The 22,408-nt window shown below is 33.7% G+C and overlaps 1 pseudogene; it reads left to right on the plus strand.

Moving 5' to 3' along the window:
- The first annotated feature begins 281 nt into the window (after nucleotides 1–281).
- LOC118181995 (dermonecrotic toxin StSicTox-betaIB1i pseudogene) lies at nucleotides 282–2,437 on the plus strand (annotated as a pseudogene).
- The last annotated feature ends 19,971 nt before the right edge of the window (nucleotides 2,438–22,408 follow it).

Genomic DNA, 22,408 nt, shown 5'->3' on the forward strand with positions numbered 1-22,408 from the left:
ATGAAAAATATTTCCAGAGATGCACTCTAAATTAAATTACCATGACGTTCCAAACGTGCTTTGTATAATTTACTTTTTAAATTTTCGAATGATTTATCACTAAAATACTTGCTGATGCGAGCGAGCTTTTGTTACTTCACATATTTCATTTCGTTTCTTATCTGAACACTTCTTTTAGGTCTACGTCATAACTTTCTACATGAGTAAATTTTGACATTTGTTTTGAGGATTAATTCTTGTTCATTCAATTCTTTCACAAACGCTGAGTTCTAATTTCACGGTTCTCCACTCAGCAACTAACTAAGTAGTTTTTACTGCGTTATGTGCTTAAAACATCCTGTTCCTGTTGTACTTCTCAAATAATTACCCCCTACGGTTTCAACGCTGCTTGTAAGTACACATTACGAAGGAAGTGCAAATCCTAAATGTTCACTGTAAATCGTACGACTGTTCCACAATTTCTGGGCGATGAAACTCCAAATCAGGTTGAATAACGTCGCCAACCTGAATGAAATTTCTAGTCATGTCAAATCCGGATCAAACTTTCAATCCAACGCTTACGTCTGGCCGAGATTGCTTGTGATCCCGCCTCGGGAAAATTCATTATCTTTTCGAGATTCAGTTCTTAACGTTTAATTCACTTATGGTTCCGCTATGCTAGTTTTTTCTTTGATTTGTAACTAGTTTGCGGCCTTGAAATAGTTTCAGTTGTCAACAAGCGCATTTTGAGCAATGAATTTGCTGTTAGTGGAGTGTAATTTTACTTAAGTTGCAAGACAGTTGCTATGAATATTTAGTCTTCTAATATATTCAGTATGTCATCAGTATTCATGATGAAAATGTTAAAACGCTACCAAAGTTATGTCATTTTGCAGATGTATGTTTTTGTGCTCTGTATTTATTTTAAAAAAGGATCCTTAGTATTTGGCGAAGGTAGACGACCACTTTATATTATAGCGCATATGGTAAATTCTATTTACGAAATGGATGAATATTTAGCAAGAGGAGCGAACGCTATTGAAGCTGATGTAACATTCAGTAGTAATGGAACGATAAAGAATGTTTATCATGGATATCCTTGTGATTGTTACAGAGTATGTGATGAGAAAGAAAATTTTGCAAGCTATCTAAATCACATACGAGATCTTTCGAATCCAAAGCATGTGAATTACCATGACAGTCTGACGCTTTTGTTTCTAGACTTAAAGTTAAGTGACGTATCTCGATCACAAAAATATAAAGCTGGTGAAGAAATTGCTAAATATTTGATCACACATCTTTGGAGTAATAATTTGAGTGACCCGCAAATTAGTGTTTTACTTTCTATCGGCCATACGTCAGACAGTGAAACTATTAGAGGTATTCAAGACACATTTACTACATCCAACAGAGGAACAGCAATGCAAAAATTAGGCTTCGATGTTGGTCTAAATGACGATTTGAATTCTATTCGCAGAATGTGGTCAAAATTAGGTGTTAAAAATAATCGCTGGCAAGGTGATGGTATCACCAATTGTTTACGACCTTTCAGAGAAGACAGTAGGCTCCGCCATGCCATTCGGATAAGAGACTCAGGAACAGGCTTTATTGATAAAGTGTACGATTGGACAGTAGATATTACATCACATATTCGACGATCTTTACGATCAGGAGTCGATGCAATTCTTACTAACTTTCCAGAAAGAGTCGTATCTGTACTTCAGGAAAAAGAATTCAAAGAGAAATATCGCTTGGCTACAGCTAGTGACAATCCATTTTCCCGAGTTCGTGTTGCTGCGATTAAAAATAAACATCAAGTAATGAATATGAATACTTACGTATCCACTATGAGAGAAATTACTATAGCTCTTATGGGATATGCATGGGACTTTTATAAGCTCAGGTTAAAAAGACCGGGTACATTATTTCCGTTAATACAAGAATTTTTCAGCCGCACTGTTCCAGTTTTACATGAATATCGGTCTACTTTAAAGCGTCTGTCGCGAAGGAAAACAAAAACGCGATGACCTTTTCATGTTATGCATTCGCCGGTATGAAGAACAATTTTTTGCAGGAGTGCATTCCGTATTTTTCTCATATGATTCAGGTTTGTCCATTTTATCAAGATGTTCGGTAGTACGATAGGAGTAATATGATGCAGCAATTTGGACAGTTTTTTAATGCGTAGTAGAAAATGCTGCTTTTTCTGCTGGGCAGAAAGCCTTTAGCATAAACTTTCTTAGACAGTGTTCAAACTATTTATTCGTATTATTTATTATTTCTAATGAACAGTTCTTATTTGTGAAGCTACTTGTCTTGTTCAAAAGTTTGGTACTCCGTGCTTATTTGATCATGTTAAACAATGATGTGATGGTTGACCATGTATATCTTCATTGTAAAGTGCATTGAAAATAGCGCAGTAAATCCAAATTTAATTTTTACTTCATCTGAAAAATAAAAAGGTAAGTGATATTTCTTATCTTCAGTTTGCGAATCATTAAATATCACGAGTAGGTTGCTGTAGCATTTAAGAACAATTATGTAATGTATTTCCTCTTCTTACAAAATCCTAAACTGATTCCTGAATCTTCTAATTTTTTCCCTTTGTTGTCATAATTTGGTCTTCGCTATTAAAATGCAGGGCTTCTTAAGGGTTTACAGGTAGCATACTAAAGGGCATTGTGTTACAAAATGTTTAATATTTTTATAAACTTTTATTTTAATGAAATGCCATAGTATCGGCTGGACAATAGTGTAACATTTACAGGACATCTAGCTTTAAAAATACCCTTAATGTCAAGCCAGAATTTTGGGGCATCATTAACTAGTTTATTTAGCAAAAGATAAATCAGTAAGTCCCAGTAGTTGAATTATACTCGAATGGAGAGTGCGCTGTTTGTGATCTTCCACTTGCGGCGTAAGTCGTCCTCGGAAATCCTGTAGAAAAATTATTCTTAGCCATCAGAGAGCTTTAGCATACTTTTCATGGTAATGAACTACGTAAGTTTATAAGAAATCTTGGCATAATTATCAAAACTTCCAGATCTGTAAACTGTGCTGTGTCTGAAAACTTTTGATGATAATGAAAAATTTGTGAAAATAAATATAATCTGAACAAAAAGTTAAAAGGGCATAACAAAATCCTTGTTCCTTGTGTATCTAAGTTCTTCAAAAAAATTTAAAGATTTTTAGCAATAATGGGTACTTTTCCGTTTTGCCGGCGCAAGCGATAAAGTCGCCAATAATGGTACAAGCGATGCCAAACTGAATATTCTCGCTGGTAACCTTTTACGCCTCATTTTCAAAACAAGTCGCAGCTTTTTCTTATCAGATTGATTGTTTCTTTCAATACTGGCATATAATTGCATAGAATTTTTTACAGATAGTTCAGTTTTACGTCTAAGGCCATTTTCGGTAATTAAGTCAATTAAGATGCAATCACAGAGCTTACCTGAAGCCGAAAATATAGAAAAGGTAAAGTCAAGGGTTAAATTCATCCATTCTAATGAGAATACATTAGCGAAGTAAAGCACTACGGTTTTACATAATTTCTGAGTAAGCTATTCGTACGAATTGAAATATTTCTTGCATTTAAATTTGTGTTCCAAATTAAGATTTAACTTGAAATTAATGTAGATAATTACTGAGAGCATTAGAATTTTGTAGAGTAATTTATGTGAGATGAGATCGCTTGGGGTCACGTGATATGAACCGGCGAATCAGGATGTTGAACCATGAAAGCATAGTAAATTCTTAAATTAATGTCTTTTTACAAATTTATTGTCTTTATTTATTGGCTTTTTATAAAATTTTAAGCGATATTAAAATGTTTATGCCTTCTTTTTTTAAAAGAATTCTTAGAACTAACATTTTTTTAAATATTTTTCATGTGTATACTGTATGTTTTCGCCAATAAAGTCTGCTTGGCGAGATTTGCGCCGGCAAAACGGAAAAGTACCCAATAATGTTTTTTGTGCTAACAATAAAAATATTTTGTGAAAGTATTAATCAAAAATTGATGTAGAAGTTTTTCATACAAATATTTTAAATATATACGGAATTAAATGAGGTAAAAATATAAATTTTGTTAATGTGAAGAATATTAAATTTTAATTGTATTAAATATTATGGCAAAAGTGTAATATTAGTAAAGTACTTTTTGTGAACCGAAATGATAGGATAAACCATTTGAAGTCTATTATTATAATAAAAAGATATTTATTTTGATGTGTAATTAACACACCATTGGCATAGCTGGTGGCTTAAAAACCGACAGCTCCTGTGATTTGATTTAATTAATTAATTTTAATTTTGCTCATGTTGTAATTAGTTGCAATGGTGCATTTGGAAAAATCGCATGTTTTCTAATAGTTACATTTCCGTCTCCAGATTAATAACTTATAAATGCTTCATAAACAAATTCATTTAGTTTATCATAATTTTAGGAAATTAACGTGTATCTTGTATTTGTTTCCTATAAAAATAAATACCTATCCACTTAGTATATCAGACTGATTTTACGTAAATGAGAATGTGTCAGTGTCTTATATTCAAACAGACAACTAAATTTTGCTTTATCAGAATAAAATCTGTTAATAGAAAACAATTTCCTAACCAGAAGCACATTTGAGACTGATAGAAGGCACTACATGAAATATTTTACACAACTTTTGTAACAGTTTGTTTACTTTATTATGTTATATAACTATTCTGCTCCTTGAGAGTGGTATGTACAATCTCATTTTACTTTTTCCGCTTTCTCATCCTCTTTCGCTCCCGTCATAAATTTTATCAAATTTGCTCCGTAAATTGTTTTATATTCCATTAATGTCTTTTTACTTTTGGTCATATTTCATTAGCCATTTTTTTAAATTTTTAAGCAGCAGTAAAGGTGTCATCTTTCTCAGCAACCAAATATCGCATACAAAACTAGCATTTTCAAACTCTGAAGAAATTATCTTCTTACTGTTTCTTTTCAATTCCCACTTCCGTTTTCTAATTTTAGATCGATTCTATTCCTGTCAAGAGTTAATTCTTAATATAATCCTTTATGCATGAATTACATGACTGTTCACTCTTGTGTATAGCATTTTCAATTAAATGAGCACCGTGAAATTAGCCAAGTAGGAAAAAGTCAAAAAACATCTTAGAAAATATTTTTCTAATAAAATATGCATTGGCTTAGCCGTTACTACATTGTTACTTTAATATTTTGAAGCCTCCCGCGTAGTCTCTCTTGCTTTGCTGATGCATCAAATGCCTCTATATACTTTTCGAAAAATTAAATTCCGAATCATACAGCTATTGCAATGCAAGAAAATACTTAAACCTACTTTCCCGAAAGCCCCAATTGAATTTTATAAGAAAGCGCTGTTGATTTAAAACAGATATGGTATTTAAAACGAAACTACTGAAAACAAGTTCATTGTTTCGTTACGTTCGATACTATAAACAATCTCATTGCTGATAATAAAATAATCTATTTTACTGGTATCCCTGCATACAGCTCAAATGTTCATTAAAATCTAATCTCAGGAGAGTTTTTGCAGTTGTTTTCTAAGAATTTAAAAATTAATGTTATTTAATTACTATGGCAATACCTGAAGGCAATACCTGTGTTAAATGTCTTCGTAAATGACTTGTGAAAGGAAACTAACCCATATTCGCTCATTCATGTCGAAAATCACTGCGTGAGGTTTTTCCTTATTTACAATATGAATATCAATCAGTTTCCTTTAGAAAGTCTTACACTAAGGCATCCTTCTTAACCCTTTGAATATGAATTAAAAAAATTTTTTTTACTCTGCTTTTTATCCAAATGAACAAAATATGTCATAAATAAGGTGAATTTAGCATTTGGGACTTTTTTTGACAAACGGTCTTCAAACCAAAGGCTGGAACGCATATGTCCCGGCCATAATTAATAGTGGGATACAATGGCACACGTAGCTTTCGACTTACTATAAGCACACCTATTATTCAGGAAAACTTTATTATATGAAATAAATTTTACATCGTATTGTTCAGGGTAAACCACTCTTTGCATAATCCAATATTACACATTGGTCATCTCATAATTGTTCTTTTCTCTATGTTCATTTGTGTACAACGAGCACAAGAGCGTCTTGATTTTCCAACTATTGGAAAATGATCCACAACATTCGGGTGATTCTAAGCCAGCAGTAATTTTTTAAACTTTCAGTGGGACATATATGCCCCGTAACTTGACACTGACTGTTAACCCATCAGATGCCGAGTGGTTAAGACCACTGAATATTGGTAGTTCGACCTGTTTTGGGTTCGATCCAAGCAAATAGGCTGGCTGCATGGTTGATTTTCCTAGTTTTCCCCATCTGTAATGTGAATACGATGAGAAAGACCTCCACGAAGGTATCCCTCATCTTAGAAAGATAACCGTAGCTTTGCCATATTAGGTAACGTAACCTAAAGCAGATAGCCCTCGTCTGCTTTGCCGTAAACAGTTAATCAACCCACGGCCAGTAGACAAATAATGTTAAGCTCTTGCAAACGCTGACTAAACATGTGGGTGAAACTAAGACACAGAGTAGAAACTAAGACACAGAATAGTTGCTGAGAGACTAGGAGTCGGTGACGTCGCATAAAAGCAAACCTTGGAGTATATTAACTTTGAATCAAACCAAAAAAAAAATGAAGCAGAAAACGCCTTACTCATTTCATTTGTCGGGTTGCAAACTTAAAATAAACAACCAGTGTTAAGGGTTCTTATCCTATCGGCCAGTGGTGGGCTACACAAGAATTTAAAAATAAAAGCCTATTATTTTATTCTGGTAATCCTTTTCCATAGTTTGTAAATATAAATTAAAAGTTGTTGAGGGTTTCACACATCTTGGCTCTGAAATTAACACGGAAATATCTCTCCTAAAATTCGTTAACTGATGCTTCTTTTGTTTAAAGAAGTATCAAAAATCAAACTTTATCAAAAGAAAAAGAAATTGACAATTTACAAATGTTTAATTAGATCGGTTTTGTTATATGAAGCTGGAACTTGGACATTAAGTATAAGGGATAAAGAAATAATTGCAGTCAGATTTTGTGAAGCTCTATTGGAGGTATTCAAATAGAGATGGCGGTACGTACGGAAAATCCAGTCGACCATTTTTGCCTATTAAAGAAAAGAGGCCAAACTACGCTATTTTTCGCCAAAAATAGAAAAGTCTTCTTCAAACACGCTAGTGTTCGAATCCCGCGAACGGGCTGGCTGCATGGGCGTTTTCGTGGTTTTCTCCATGTGTAACGTGTATACGAGCCAGTTTCCCTTAGAAAGTCCTCCACGAAGGCATCCCTCCTCTTAGGCAGATAGCCCTCGAGGCTTTGCCATAATCACACACACACAAACACGCTGGTTTTGTGTAACCTTGATTACACGTGTTAGTTATTATTATTTAGTAAAGACTCCTTTTCTGTATCGCGCATTTTCGAAAAAAAAAAAAAAAAATTATTCAAATTTGGGCCCTGCCTACTACAGAAGAGCTTGCTGTTGAATATTTCCAAAGTTATGGAATCGTACCGGGGATTAAATTAAAACCTAGCGAAAGTAATTGCTTTTACAGTATATTTCCTTAATAAAAAATAATATAAATTTTAATGAAAAATTAAATATAAATAAATGATAACATAATAAATTTGATAGAAAAATCAGAATAGAACTTTTTTCTTGTATTTAATGTTTTTTTTTTTTTTTTTTTTTTTTTTCTTTTTGCGCAATGGGCGCCGTCTCTTGTGGTCGATGGGATTTTCCGTACGTACCTAGATGGCATCCGGAGAAGAACTAATGCGGAAATCTTCCAGGACGTGCGGGTATTCAGAAATTATAAATTTCATCAGCATCCACAGATTAAGATGGGCTAGTCACCTAATCAGAACGCCGAAAATAGAACTGCTAAACAAATACTCACATAAAAGTCAACAGGCACTCGAAAGAAAGGCAGACCGAAACTCAGATGGCCAGACTGTCTGAAGAGAGTTCTGTACGGAGCTCTGAACTCTTACCTTTAATTGTATCATATCATATCAATGGCCGAATCATACAATAGCCCTGGCATTGGCGGACTACGCCGCATTCATCATCTCTGGCAGAACAAGAAAACACCTCAAAGACAATACCAACTTTTCTGTCTCAAACTTAACCACTTGCGCTAAAAAGACGTGCCACGCACGTCGAGGTGCTTTTGTCTCAAACCGCGAGCGACGTGAACACCACGTCGATAGGCATTTATCGCAAAAATGAAAATAACGTGGTGCACACGTCGCCTAACAACGAGATTGTTTATTTCTCTAGTTACAGTTCTGGATTGCACTCGCAGACGCGGAGCGCGGTAAATGAGACACTTTACCGCTTGTTATATTGTAGCGCATGGCACCGCAACCGTGAAATTTAGTCGTAGCTCAAGTGGTTAAACCAACTTTGTAACGCATAAAATCTAACAATCTCAGAGGACAAAAAGCAGCTTCCGAAATTAACGGAAAAAGAGTACAGATTGTAAACAAACTGAAATTTCTTAGAAATACAATAGATCTCAATCTCAACTGGATAGAGCACATTTAATATATTAGAATAAAATTTTCTAAAATAGCCATCTCAGGAAGAAGAATGAGAGTCTATGATTGGGGCTGAAATTTTCATATCCAGAAACTTGTTCAAGATCTTGATAGAGAATAATGTTAATTACGGAGCTAATATCTGAGTTCTCTCTATGAGAGAGAGAAAAAAAAAAAAACACAACAGCTCCTTTGCATTCAAAGACCATTTCTCCTAAACATTACAAAATCTTTGCGCACCAATCTAAAGCTTCATTTTGCGTACTCTCCGGAATACCTCCTTTATATCTTCTATCAGAACTAGAAGTGTTTAAAACCAAAATATTACAGCTTTAGAATCAAGCTTTTCTACACGAACTAACTTAAGATCCGAATAACTTTGATTTCTCAACTTCACCATATTCTCAGCACCCAGCAAATTCCTTAATATAAAAATTTACTTTAAAGATTATTGACACTATAAATATTAGTACATACCCAATAAAATTTACAGATGGATCTAAAACTAAAGAAAATGTAGGATCAGTCTGTATTTTCCAAAGCCAAAAATTTGAAAACTCCCTGGAAAGGACCAGTCTCCATTTTCCATAAAGCCGAAAATTTGAAAGCAATCTGTAAAGGACGTCTGTGCCCAGAAAATTAGCAATTAAAAAGGCAATAGAAATTGCGGTTAATAAATAAATTAACTCGGCTTACAGTTCAATCAGATTCTTTCTTCCCTGCATTGCATTGCCGAATTTCAAACCTCCTTCTCCACTACCACAATAAATCTCTTGTCTCCTCCAAGAAAACAGCCAAATTAAAACTTCGCTTGGTTGAGTGAAAGCACACACAAGGTGTACAAACTCACGCATAATGGACTCTAACTTCACTCAACTTTTTAAAATTTTATTTTCATAAATTTATGCATTTCATAACCACTCACAAGTGTGAATTCTATCAAAATTTTTATAAAATGTAGTTTCACAAGGCAGTCAATCGCGCATTGAAAAGAAGAGCGTGAAAGTATCATGATGCGTGCGCAAACGCAACATACCGCCCGCTTTGACATAATATTATAATTCAAAATTGTAAACTTTACAATGAAAAATTTTACGTAAGGTCACAATATAAAATACAGGTTAATATTTGCAAACATCAGTATAGTGAGGAACTACAACTATGAGGTTAACTATAATAAACGGACACAATTATTTACGAACATACTTTTTTTGTTTTAATTTGACATGTGTAAGACGCAAACTTTATTAATAGATCTCTTAAAAGTACCTTTTTTTGTTTTCTCTGAAACTACTCTGACCTTATAGTATTTGCCAAGAAATAAAGAAATACTCCACAATTCTACCAAGAGGCCAATTACAGAGGAACGTTGTCAGTCTTTAAAACTACCAAGGTTTCAATTTTTATATTCTATTTTTCAAAGAGATTTTCTATACCATGAATCTGTACTTCAGTCGAGTAATCTGTTAAAAATAAATCTGCTTCAGTTGCCATTTGTTGGGAGGAGGAAACGAATTTTCAGCTTGCCTTACAGAAATATGGGTCTCTATATTTAGATTATATGTCTCTTAGAAATTAGAATTAGAAATATATGTCTCTATATTTAGTGTTTTAAACAATTTTTCTAATATTATTAATTGCTTTAGTGCTTCAAAATCAGACACCTTCCTCAATTTTATGTAATATTCAAAATTTGTCGTTAAGCGCAACACGAAGTGCACATAAGACTCATTTAGGTGTTGAGCTCTTTTAAAATTCGCTAAAGCATTTCTGGAGGGTTCGAAATTATTTTTAGAACAATATCTTTTTCTTTGTCACTTATATCTTCATCTTTAATATCAATAATAATGTCTGAAGCATGTTCCCCTAACAAGTTTAAAAATATTTCCACTTTAAATTTCTCAGGCACATTTTTTGCCGTGAAAGCGCTTTCTAAAAAACAGAAAAAATAATTCTTGTTTTCAGATTTACTTGAAACCTTCAACATTAAATTTCTTACAATTAAAGAATTTAAAGAATCGCCGTTTTCTCTTTTTGTTACGTTTGTACTATTATTTTCACTTTGGATTTCATCTCGTAATCTAGCAATATATCAGTTTATGTGATGCATCTCTCCAATTTAAATTGCTCTAACTGTAATAACTCGGCTTCTTCAGATTTACTGTGCTGTACTATAGAATAACCCAAATCTGTGGCCGAATAGGAATCTGATTTAAAAGTTTCACTACTTTTAAATCAGCGACAATTAACTTTGCATTTAATTCTATATTTAGTTCTTAAGAAAGTAATTTTAAATCTTCCTTAAGTGCACCTTTAATCAACATAATTATGCTCTTAGTAGAATACCAGAAGGCAATGATAAACTACAAATTTTTTTTTCAAAGTACTCTTAACTCTTACACAGCGCTAAAATGATATAGATTGTTTTCAGATTAATTTGAACAAAATATCTGAATAATAAGATGTCACTTTATTTTGAAATCGAAACTACTGACGTACTCGTTACTTGTAGGCGACTCGTAATTAATCCGTAGATCTCAATCTCTTGACGGACCAACACGATGTACACAACTCGCACATAATAGACTGTAACTTTACTCAGCTTTTTAAAATTTTATTTTCATAAACTTTACACAGTTCATAACCACTCCAGCCATGAATTCTATGACAGCTTTTAAAAATGTGCAATCTCACGAGGTAGTAAGTTGCAGACTGAAAAGCATAGAGTGCAAGTATCGTATTGCGCGCTCAGACGCAGTACCAGGAATGAAGGAAACGAGGGCGCCGATTTCCTAGCTAAAGCTACAGGCTACTACTCCTGATTCCGAATATATGAACTTAAAATGGCCTGTCATATATAAAAAAAGAAGCGCACAAGAAAATAAATCATACCTGTCAGAACAAATGGAACTCTGTTCCCCAAGACAGGAAACCACATGAACTTATCAAAGTAAAAAACGCGAAAAGATGTCTCAATAACCCCCGTTAAAATCAATTCATAACTGGAAATGGACCATTCCCCAGTTAATATTACGAGAAAAGTATCTGTTCTTCAGATAACTGTGTTTGTGGCGAAAGACGATTTCCAGAACACAAGTCATTATTCATCTTTGAAAGTGAAAATGAGATATTTACATTCATGATTAAACAAAATTTATAGTTTCTTGAAATATAGCGATTACAAACTAGTAATCACTCTTATAAAACAACGGAGCTTTTAGACTATCCGCAAAGAAGATAACAGAGCTTAAAAAATTAAGATAGATTGTCGGCATCAAAAATGGTTGAACTTATTATTCTCTCTGGTTTAACAGGAAAAATAATGTTTCTTCTTTCCCTTCAAAATTGAAAATGTTATCAGATGATCTAAATTTTCACTACGCAAGAAAATTTTGACGTTTATTAACCATGTGAAAACTGAACTCCGGTATAAATTTCAGAAACTGTTTAAACTCGTAATAATACTGATAAAGGAAGTTTATCTTGTTCACAGTTACACGATTCCGACGCAATTCACATGTGTAAGACTTACCCATGGATAAACTCTATATGAATAACATGGCCGCTTTTTTCCTACCACGTTTCCTAATTTGTTTCGTAAATTTCTGTTTTTAATAATTTAGTGGTTTAAAATATGTGCTTGATGATTTGTGCATAATACTACTGACAAATGTAGAGGAATATTATGTATAAAAAAGGTGAAATAAGTAACAAATCTCTATCGATACAAAGAATGTATCGATAGAGAGAATGTATGTATTATGAATGTATGTATATGAGAGAGAATGTATGTAATTTGTATCGATACAAAGAATGTATCGATCCTCATCCTGAGGATTAAAGCCGCAAAGAGATAAAAAAAAAGGTCATTAAATCGGAAATGAAAGTTAATCTCTTTAGCAGATTTGTCACAGTTAATTAAATAATTATTTTTTATGCACTTCGTTAAGCAAAAATGTAGAATAATATTTCCGCATATTTTCCTGGTCTTGGTTAAAAGCCATGCATCTGGTAATAAATACGACAGGATATATGTCAGTGCGAGTGAGTTCTATTAACCTACGTAAACGACGTGCTTAAGATTTCGGAAGTATTCAGTTGAATCTGTCGCATTTGACCCCACATAGTTCTGAAAGAAAATGAAAATTTTAATTGATCTAGAAAAAGACTCAAAAGCATATCTTTGGTAGAAAAGTTGGATCCTTCTCATGCTAACAGAGGGAGAATTGACACGCTTATGACAACATATATTTCCTCAAACAATTTCATTTGATATCAAAGCTTAAATTACGCTAAGTTATTAAGGAAGGGCTATCTGCGTATGAGAAGGAATGCCTTTATAAAGGATTTTCTAAGGGAAACTGGCTCGTATCCATGACACAATTGAGGAAAACCATGAAAACTATCATGCAGCCTGCCCATTCGGCAGGATTTGAACCGGACTCGATCTCCCAGCGTACAGAAACTGTATCGCTCGGCTTTCCCACTTGATATCAAAGGAATACCACGTAAAATAAACTTGTGTTTTTCCATTATTCTTTCGGGATACATACGCCATTTTATAGAATGAACTATGTTAGTTACATCATGCGAAAAAAATTAGCAGAAGCTAAATGTTAAAACCAAATTCTCATCGTGTAAGTAATGGTCACCTCAGCTGCTTCAATACAAAGCTATGCATATTAAGATTAATCCTTGCAATGAATGTTCATAAATGTATTTTCATATATCAAAAATTTATAAAATGCATTTTCATATATCAAGAGAGTAAATTTTTAATATTTTCAAAATGAATTTCTTTTATGAAATTATAAGAACTCTATACAAAAAATAGTGTTAGAGGTTTAATTACTATACGAAAAAAAAATTCGTATTAAAATGAGTCTCTCTTTTCTAGGAAAAAAAGAGAATTTAAGAATAGACTTGGCTAATAAATACCTCGTAGATCAGTCAGCCATAGAAAATTTAATTTGATTTTTGCTAATCACTAAAAACGAAATCGTTCATAGAACTATACAGGATCACATCAATTTCTAATAGTCTTTCGCCAGTAAATTTAATGACAGTTTAGAGAACAGTTCCAATGATTGGGGGGGGTTCTTTTCGATGCTTGAAAGCTGCATTAAACCATTTTAAATGAACATTTTCATTTTGTTTTAATTACATGACTGTAAAATAAAACGCAGCGAAAACGTTTGACACTAACTTTCGGAGAAATTTCGTTAACGATATGTTCGACTCTTTTCTCCTGTCCTTGACGTTAGAAACCTTCAACGTTGACATGCACATGCGCTTTATGCACGGAAACTGCTGTCACGCTCCTTTGCAACAGATAAACCTTCCGATAACAGCATCGTTCGGCTGAGGAGAGAGTTGTGAGTGAGCTAACGTTTTAAATTTTTTTTTAAACGGCAGGGCGCTTTACTTAATAGCCTTTAGCCACTACAAGGGCCAGAAGTGGTAGCCATTTCGTTATGGAAGCACCTAATAGGTATCCACCGCTGTCTCCTATGAAGAGCCGGACAGTTAGTTTAAAACCGTGCCTTTCTCCGGGATTCGAACCCGGGGCCATCGCTACTGCAGTCAGGATCACTAACCACTAGACCGGCTAGGAGGTCATGTTAAAAAGTTACATGACCACCAAATAATGCGACAATGATTCTCCTTATTTGAAAGTTACCAGTAGGACCTCTGTCTACACTGATGTTTTCCTGAATAACAGCATTGCTTTTCTTCGAAGAGAAAGGAAATCGTGCTGTATTGCGAAAAGAGTGGTAAAATTTCCTGTCTACTGTAACAGGGTTTTTTTTTTCACTTTGCTTATGCAAGCAGTTTAGCTTTCATAAATAAGGTATCTCGTATGAGAAAATAAAGGCTTGAGCACAGATATCAAGGTTTTGTATGTTAAATAATTTAAAAAAAAATTGCTTTTCAGTCTTTAAGTTCTTGAGTCGCAAGCAAAGCTAACAAAATGAAAATAATTATTTTTAAAATCATTTTAGATATCCGGCATTTTCAGTATCGTATTACTACATTAGAAGAAATTTCGGTATTTAGTTCATAAACCAGAATCTACCACGGTGGGAAGGACCATGTTTTTCTTTTGCTGCTAACAAAGGGCACCTAATAAATATATTTCTTTTGCAATCAAAATTGCATTAAATGAAATTTTGTACATGATTGTTTTCGAGATTGTTATATTTTTAAGTAAAATTAGGTACTTAAGTCTATGAATGCGTAGAATTATAGTAGCTACAAACCTGATCATATCTTAGCCTGTAGTTTAAATTAACAAATGCATAATGTATTATCAGTTGATCAACCGTTCTTCTGCGACTGGACTTACCAGTGGCAGAATGGAAAACACCTCTGGAAGCTGATAATCCGTTTTAGGTATAATTTGCGGCGAAATGGCTGGCTGAATTGCTTTTGGCTGAATGGCTGAGACCGCTAAATGCTGGGAGTTCGTCTGAGTTAGTTCCCAGGCAAACGGTCTGGCTACGTGGTTGAATCTCGTGGTTTTCCCCGTGTGTAACGTGAATAAGAGCCATTTTCTCTTAGAAAATTCTCCACGAAGGTGTTCCTTTCCTTAAGCAGCTATCCCTTGAATGTTTTGTCATAATCGGCTAAACAGAACCTAAAGGAACTACCCCCTCACGATTTGTCATAACCAATTAACTACCAAATTTATCGTTTTCCCAATAACATGCGCAAAATTCTCCAGAAGCTGAGCCGAATACAATCACATGCTATGAGTAATTTCGTTTAAATACCCAATCCCCAGGATGACAATATTATTTCGCATATGGCAACACAGACGTTTTATGAATTAAATGCCAAATTGATGGTTCACTATCTATCTTAAGGTCGAGGGACGGTGGCGACTCTTTCCTGGGTTCGATACTCAGGGAAGGAAAAGTTTGATTGCTTGATTCTACGAAAGCAAATTCTGCAGCCTATTGCGGTAGCGAGTAACCAAACAACACATTTTTGTTTATCCATATAATATTTCCGTGAAAGGTATTCGTTTCTCAGATAGATGCCATTTAAATTTAATACCTTAACCTTTGCGGTGAGGAACTGATATTGTTGATAAAAAATATTTCAGTAACATTTTATTTTTTTCAAATAGGACAACCATTTATTCAAAATAGTTTATAAAATAAATGAATAGTATGAAAGATTTTAGGAAAGGATAATTATAAAAAAGAAATATTTTTACTAAAAGAAGTAGTCTTAACTTCATCTCTAGAAAACTGTTGCGAATGTTCAGTTGTTGTTTAAGTTCAAAATGTGTTTTCAGTATAGTCTAACTTCATCTCTAGAAAACTGTTGCGAATGTTCAGTTGTTGTTTAAGTTCAAAATGTGTTTTCAGTATAGCTACGTAAACAAACGAAGTGCAACTGGAAAATTAAAGTTGCAAAAAGTACCTTCGTGGAACACTTTCTACAGGAAGCTAGTTCCTATTCAAGCAGGAGGCTCGATTTAAATGTGGATCGAACTAACAGAGTTCAGCAGTCGTATTCGTTCAGGACTCAAAAAAGATCAAATTACTAGACAAAACTGTTTATTCAAAGTACAGTAAGACCCCGCTTAACGCTGTTTCGTTTAGCGCTGTTTCGGTTTAGCGTTCTTTTATTTCAACCCGGAGATTTCACGAAATCGCTTGCAGCATACGGGGATTCCCCGAAATATTATGCAGCGATAGGTTTCAAATACATATCCGAAAGAGTGAACTTGTATTTCTTGTTTGGTGCGGTATTGTACAGACATATTTTGAAGGGGTAAATGTGGAAGATGTCGAAGAAATAATTCAAGAAGCAGCGGCTAGTCTTTCTAATGATGAGCTCAAGGAATTAACTGAACAAGAAGAAAACAAAAATGGTGACAGCAGTGATTCAGAAGAAGAGCAAAAAGAACTTTCGATGGCGTTTGTAAAAAGGAGTTTGTCTACCATAACTGAAATAGTGGATCAATTCATTTAAAATGATCCGAATTTTGACAGGAGCTCAAAAGTAAGGCGTGGTGTTAGAGATGCTCTATCCGTTTATGAAGAAGTTTTAAGAGAACAACGCAAAAGAAAAAGGCAAACAACATTAGATGCTTTTGTCACAAAAAGGCAGAACACTGAAAATGCGGAAGGCTAACTAAATATGACTGACTTAGAATTTTATTTATTTTTTTTAAGAATATTCGTTTTGTTATTTATATTTTGTTTATATTTTTGCAAGAAATAATAATGTGGTATTAATTTGGGCTTTAAGAAATAAATGTTTGGTTTTATTTTTATTAAAAAAACATACTTTTTAAATTTAATAACTAACCAATTTCCTAGCCATCTTCCCCTAACCCCAATATTTACATGTAAAGATAGCCTCGTTTAGCGCTGTTTCGCATTACGCTCTACTTTGATGGAACGTATCCCCCCCCCCGCGTTAAGCGGGGTCTCACTGCATAAATCAATTCTAAAAAAAAATTATCCTTTCGCAGTTTGATCCGCTCTACATATGTTTAATAATAAGATATTCTGTGCTTTCATTATCTGCCGTGCATATTCACTCATATCACAAATTTAAGGATTTTTCCTTTTTAAATAACAACAAAAAATCAGTTCTTTATTCCTTTAAAGTTTGGATTAATTAATTCCTTCAGTTTCAGTAATGGCTTTTCGGAATATTATTTCCAGCTTTGCAAGCAATTTAAAACCAATTTAAATTGCAAGCAATTTAAATTTTATTCTTTATATTATTTCATGATGTTTCACAAACTTTAAGTTTGCTCTCTCTCTCTTTTTTTTTTTTTTTTTTTTTTTTTTTTTTTTTTACCAGGTCTACTTAAATGCTGCCTAAGTGCAGCGATAAGCGCTCAATTCAAGACACCAATTCATAACAGCTTTTTAAGACTAAATCATGAAGCTCTTGGAAACCACTGCGTTTTTGGATAAGGTTTACTTCATTATGGCAAAGCTAACTAGGACTATCTGCCTAACGGAAGAGATATTGTTGTGGAGGACTTTCGAAGAACTGGCTTGTATACACATTACACATGGGGAAAATCATGAAAACACCCTTGCAGCCAGCCCGTTCGCCTGGAATCGGTCCCAGGTCGAAACTAAACCAGTGTTCAACGATTTTACCGCTCGGCCGCTAGCGGGCCTTCTTTGGATGAGTTACAGCATTTATTGACTTCATCCATTCAGCTGCTACTAAATTGTTTTACAAGAGAAACCCATCAGTTGCCGAGCTGTAAAACCATTGAATAATGGCAAATCGATCCTATTGGTTCAAATCCCGGCACCTGAGCTGGTTGCATGGCAGGTTTTTCCTGTTTTTTTTTTTTTTTTTTTTTTTTTTTCGTGTGTAACGTAAGAACCAGTTTGGTTTATAATCTTCTTCTCTAAGAGGAGAGAAATTAACTCGTTCTTGCGTCCATTTCCATACTTTTCGGAAAAACAGCTGGAAATTATACGTAATTTGAAATCCTGCAATTCTAGATATGAAAAATGCCGTTACAAAAATTACATTTTCTGACGCCGTGTAAAAGTGACCTTAGCAATAAAAAATAAGTAAAGATTTTATATTTCTCAAATATCATTCTCAGTTTGCTGTTTGCTTAACTAAAGATTAACTCGTTTTTTTCTTTTCAGATATAAAAGTCGTTAGCATTTTGTTTAATTTCTTTCAAAGTATCCTAATATAGTATTTAGATATCGAAATCTAAGTATAGAAAGTAAGAATAATCTGCGTTTAAATCACATTGTACCAGAAGGTCTTTAAAAACTTGAAAGAAATATCGCGTGGTGGGAAACAAGCACATGCCGTATGATTAGCCTATATATCTAGGCATTGCGATAAAAAAATATATTTAAAATTTTAGATTCCGCTGATCACTAAAGTATTTCGTAATTCCGCTCATCAATAAAGCATTTGGCAATTCTCACGCTGAGGGAATTTTTTGTTTTAAACATTAGGTTTGTTAAATACATTTTCAATAATTTACATTTCTCTTTATGTAATTACATCATTATAGTAAGTCTCAAGCGGAGAATTATTTTAGAAACTTTTCCTTTTTGTTTCTTACCGGACAATTTTTCTCATCATCCATGAATCACTGAGGTTGTTAATAGGATGCATAAACTGTATTGTTTGCTTTACCATAAATATACAACAGATTCATTTAAGCAGTCTTTTACAGAAAAATTCTTGCAGAGAGAGTTAGTCATCGAGCGTGTTTTACTCTCGAAATAAATAAAAATACTTAAATATATAATCTTCTTCTTCTAGTGGTATAATCCAAACATTATGTTTCAACCGATGAGCTTTTTTTTACCTGGAAGTATGGGTATCTAGACGCTTTGTTCACTTACAGATCGAAATATTGAACGTGCCTTATCTTAAATGAAGTTATTACTCATTTCTAAGAAAACTTGTTCATGTTAATTCGTCAATACGAGAGAAAGGAGCCCAGACTTAAATTTGTTAAGGTAACGGGAAAATTTCTTCAAATCGAGAAAGTAATTATGTTCGGATTCTTAAATTTGATTCCTCGAATATTTTTAAAAGTGTTTGCAAAAAGTGTAATTTCACGGTAAAAATCCGTAAGAAGCGATTATACGATTTGCTCACAAATTTTTCAACATAACAATGCATACATTCATAGCAGTGCATACATTTCAACATTTATCACAGTGCTCATAAATAGTAAATTTCCTTTCCCTATGATTTACCTCTTCAGGAACCCACGATGTGAGAGTGCTTTAAACTATAAATACGGTATTGTTAATAAACAGTTTTGCTTGGGGCTTGATTATTGGCAAAACGAGCTGTTAGCATCTTAGGCTTCGGGGCAAAATGTCTGACGGGGTCTGAGTAGATAATTACAACTCAAAACTATAGTCTATTATTTTAGAATATGCACTTCAGGGTTATTTTTTTCCTCTCAGCTTGCCTTGTAACCATGGTAACGACAACTGCGGTAGATGTTCAGATCCCATAATGCTTTTTTCCCCATATCTTTTCCGTTTAGCCCATTCCGCTTGGCGAAAAGCGCGCGGATTAAAACTTACTTAAACTACAGTCTAGGATGCGATGGAGAAAACTGTATGGTGATAACAACAGGTGTTACGTTCGCACAATAGGGGATGGTGGAAAGAACTTGAATTCCTATTTTAAAGCAACAAGTTATAATAGTTCGGTAAGGTTTAAATTCCACTGAAGGGACTACCTGCAGGCTTTTATAAAGTTTTCTATGTGTAATGTAAGTACGAGATGGTTTCTCTTAGGAAGATCCTCCACAAAGGCATCCATTCCCTTAGACAGATAAAGGCAAAATTAGTATGCTTTACTATAAAAAAGGAATTCTCAAACATTTCTTGTCCTATAAGCTTAAGTGCAAACCAATTTCACTGAGAATATCTTGAAAAGAGAAGTGTAAGTTGATTTGTAATTGGAAATATACGCCTAGAATAAAAATTTAAGAAATCTAAACTTGCAGTCCATTAATCAAACTCCTTTCAGATATAATACATAAGGAAAGAGAACTGGAATTTCAGGAAGAATTGGCGATAAAAGTAAAATATCAGAAATCTTAGATTACATTGATCATAAAAACATTTATTAATTCTTACATTGAGGCAAAATTTTGTTCGAGAATATTCGAACATTAAATTTCTTAAAAGAAATTGCAGCATTCATTGTACATTTTTGTAAACACATTAGTGTAATCAGCTTCAAACGGAGAAATACCTCGGGACTTTCCTTTCTCTCTTGCCGTTTCGTCACCACATCATCATTTTCTCATCACCAACGAATGATTTGGGTGTTAATGAAATGGTCTGATTGTTTGGTTTGCATTTCATCATATATGTATACATATGAATACGAAACAGATTCATTTAAGATGTCCTTCATAGAATTATCCTTCAAATGGTATAGACCAAGCATCATTTTTAACCTGATGACATGTTTGTTTATAGAACGGAATATCTTAGTTATGTAGACGCTTTAACGTTTTTCAATCAAATACTCAAAATATTTAATCTTAAAATGAAGTTATTATTTGTTTTTCTGTTCATATAAATTTCGAATTCAATATTCAAAATATATAAATTTCGAATTTTCTCGAACCGCCGATAAAATTCGTTAAATCAGGGAAAGAAATATAAGATAAAATAAATATTGTTATCAAGTTGCTCTTTCAGAAACGAGGCAGCAACCAAAATGTGTTAAAAGCGAATGATACCAACCTACCATCACAAACTGCTCTAGACATTGTTATTCATGATGTTTTCATCCAGCCATGCCTTTGGGCGAGATTTTGGCAAAGAACTGTTTTATTTACGTAGAAAGATTAGGGTTTAAAATCTTCGTGTTTGAAGAGGGAAAAATCGACTTGCAGCAGGAATCAAATACGTAATTTTAAAATGACTGCTAAATTGGTTGACATAAGGAGACGTTCTCTAACAAAGATGGAATAGTTGGATGATTTTTTATTATTCATTAATACGAGGAAATGTGACGAGACTTTTTACCTAATTTTTGTGGGAAAATTGTAAAAATTCGTTACATTGATAAATTTTAATTCGTTAAATCATGAGTTTTCTGTATTTTTAAAGTATTCTTCAAATGTATAATTTTATATGTTAAGTCTGTGAAAATTAAGTCTCCAAAATTTTTGCCAGGGCAGTCAAAGGTTAGGACAGTGAGCATAAATAATAGGTTTTCTCTGAGGTTTTTTGTTTTTAGAAACCGATAGCGTCCGAGAGCTTAAAACTACAAAAACAGTACTAATAAACAAGTCAGGGGCTTGCTTCTTGGCAAAATGAGCTATTAGAATTGAACATTTTCCTCATGTCCCTCAGTGGTCGAATGGATAAGACTGCTGAACACTAGCAGTACAACCTGAGTCCTAATTCTGCTGAAACTTTCTTTCTAATTCTAACGTGAATATGAACCAGTTCCTCTTAAAAAATATTTCGCAAAGGCATCCTTTTTGTAGTGTTTTCTGTCATAGTCGGGAAACCCTAATAAATGCATCCTTTTATAAGCATAAGAAGTATAAGCGAGTATAGCATAAAAAGTGTTAAAGAACTATGACTTTAAGACAGTTTGCAATGCTAAACATACGCCTACAATAAATATTAAGAAAGTAAACCCTGTACCCATCTTTATCAAGCAACACACAGGGAAAAAGTAGAATAAGCAGATACAGGAATCACAGCATAAAACCATAAATAAAAGAATAAAACTGCTAGTTTTATTCCAAGCTTGACTCCATATAAAACTTTCTCACTGGATGTTTATATTGTTTCTGGCTTATAATATCTCTAATCATACCCTTTCCGCCCGGGCTGTCATCTCTGTTTTGGTCTAAATTTTAAATATTATCTACAAGGAAGCAGCGAGTCTTGATCAGGTGATGTTTACTTAATTTCCGCAAAATATATGAGAGCTGTCTATCTGCATTTGAAGGATAAAATATTGTTTGTTTTCCCATCGAAAATGTTGGCTGAGAGCAACCCAAGGGACGAAATCCGAGGATCCTCCACCCTATAATTCTTTAAGAAGCCTTAAATCATCTGAATGTCAGTGTTCTCCCGCAACATAAACGTTTCTAACTCCCCCCCCCGTCGACTTCTTCCAAATTAAAGTAAGAGAATGAAACACTTATCAGTTTTGTATAGCAAAATATTTGGAATCTCTTGTAATCTTCAGTACAGTTGAGCCCTGCCATCATATTGCCCTTTTCGTGACAATTTTACTTTACCGTTCCTGAGTAATTTCAGGAAAACGCGACAGTTGATTATCAGTTAGCGATAAAACAGCTGCCAAGTTTTCTTCACAAAATTTT

This window comes from Stegodyphus dumicola, chromosome X2 (assembly GCF_044657685.1).
Source record: "Stegodyphus dumicola isolate Sdum_Otavi_A_Nest chromosome X2, ASM4465768v1".
NCBI classification, from domain to species: Eukaryota; Metazoa; Arthropoda; class Arachnida; order Araneae; family Eresidae; genus Stegodyphus; species Stegodyphus dumicola.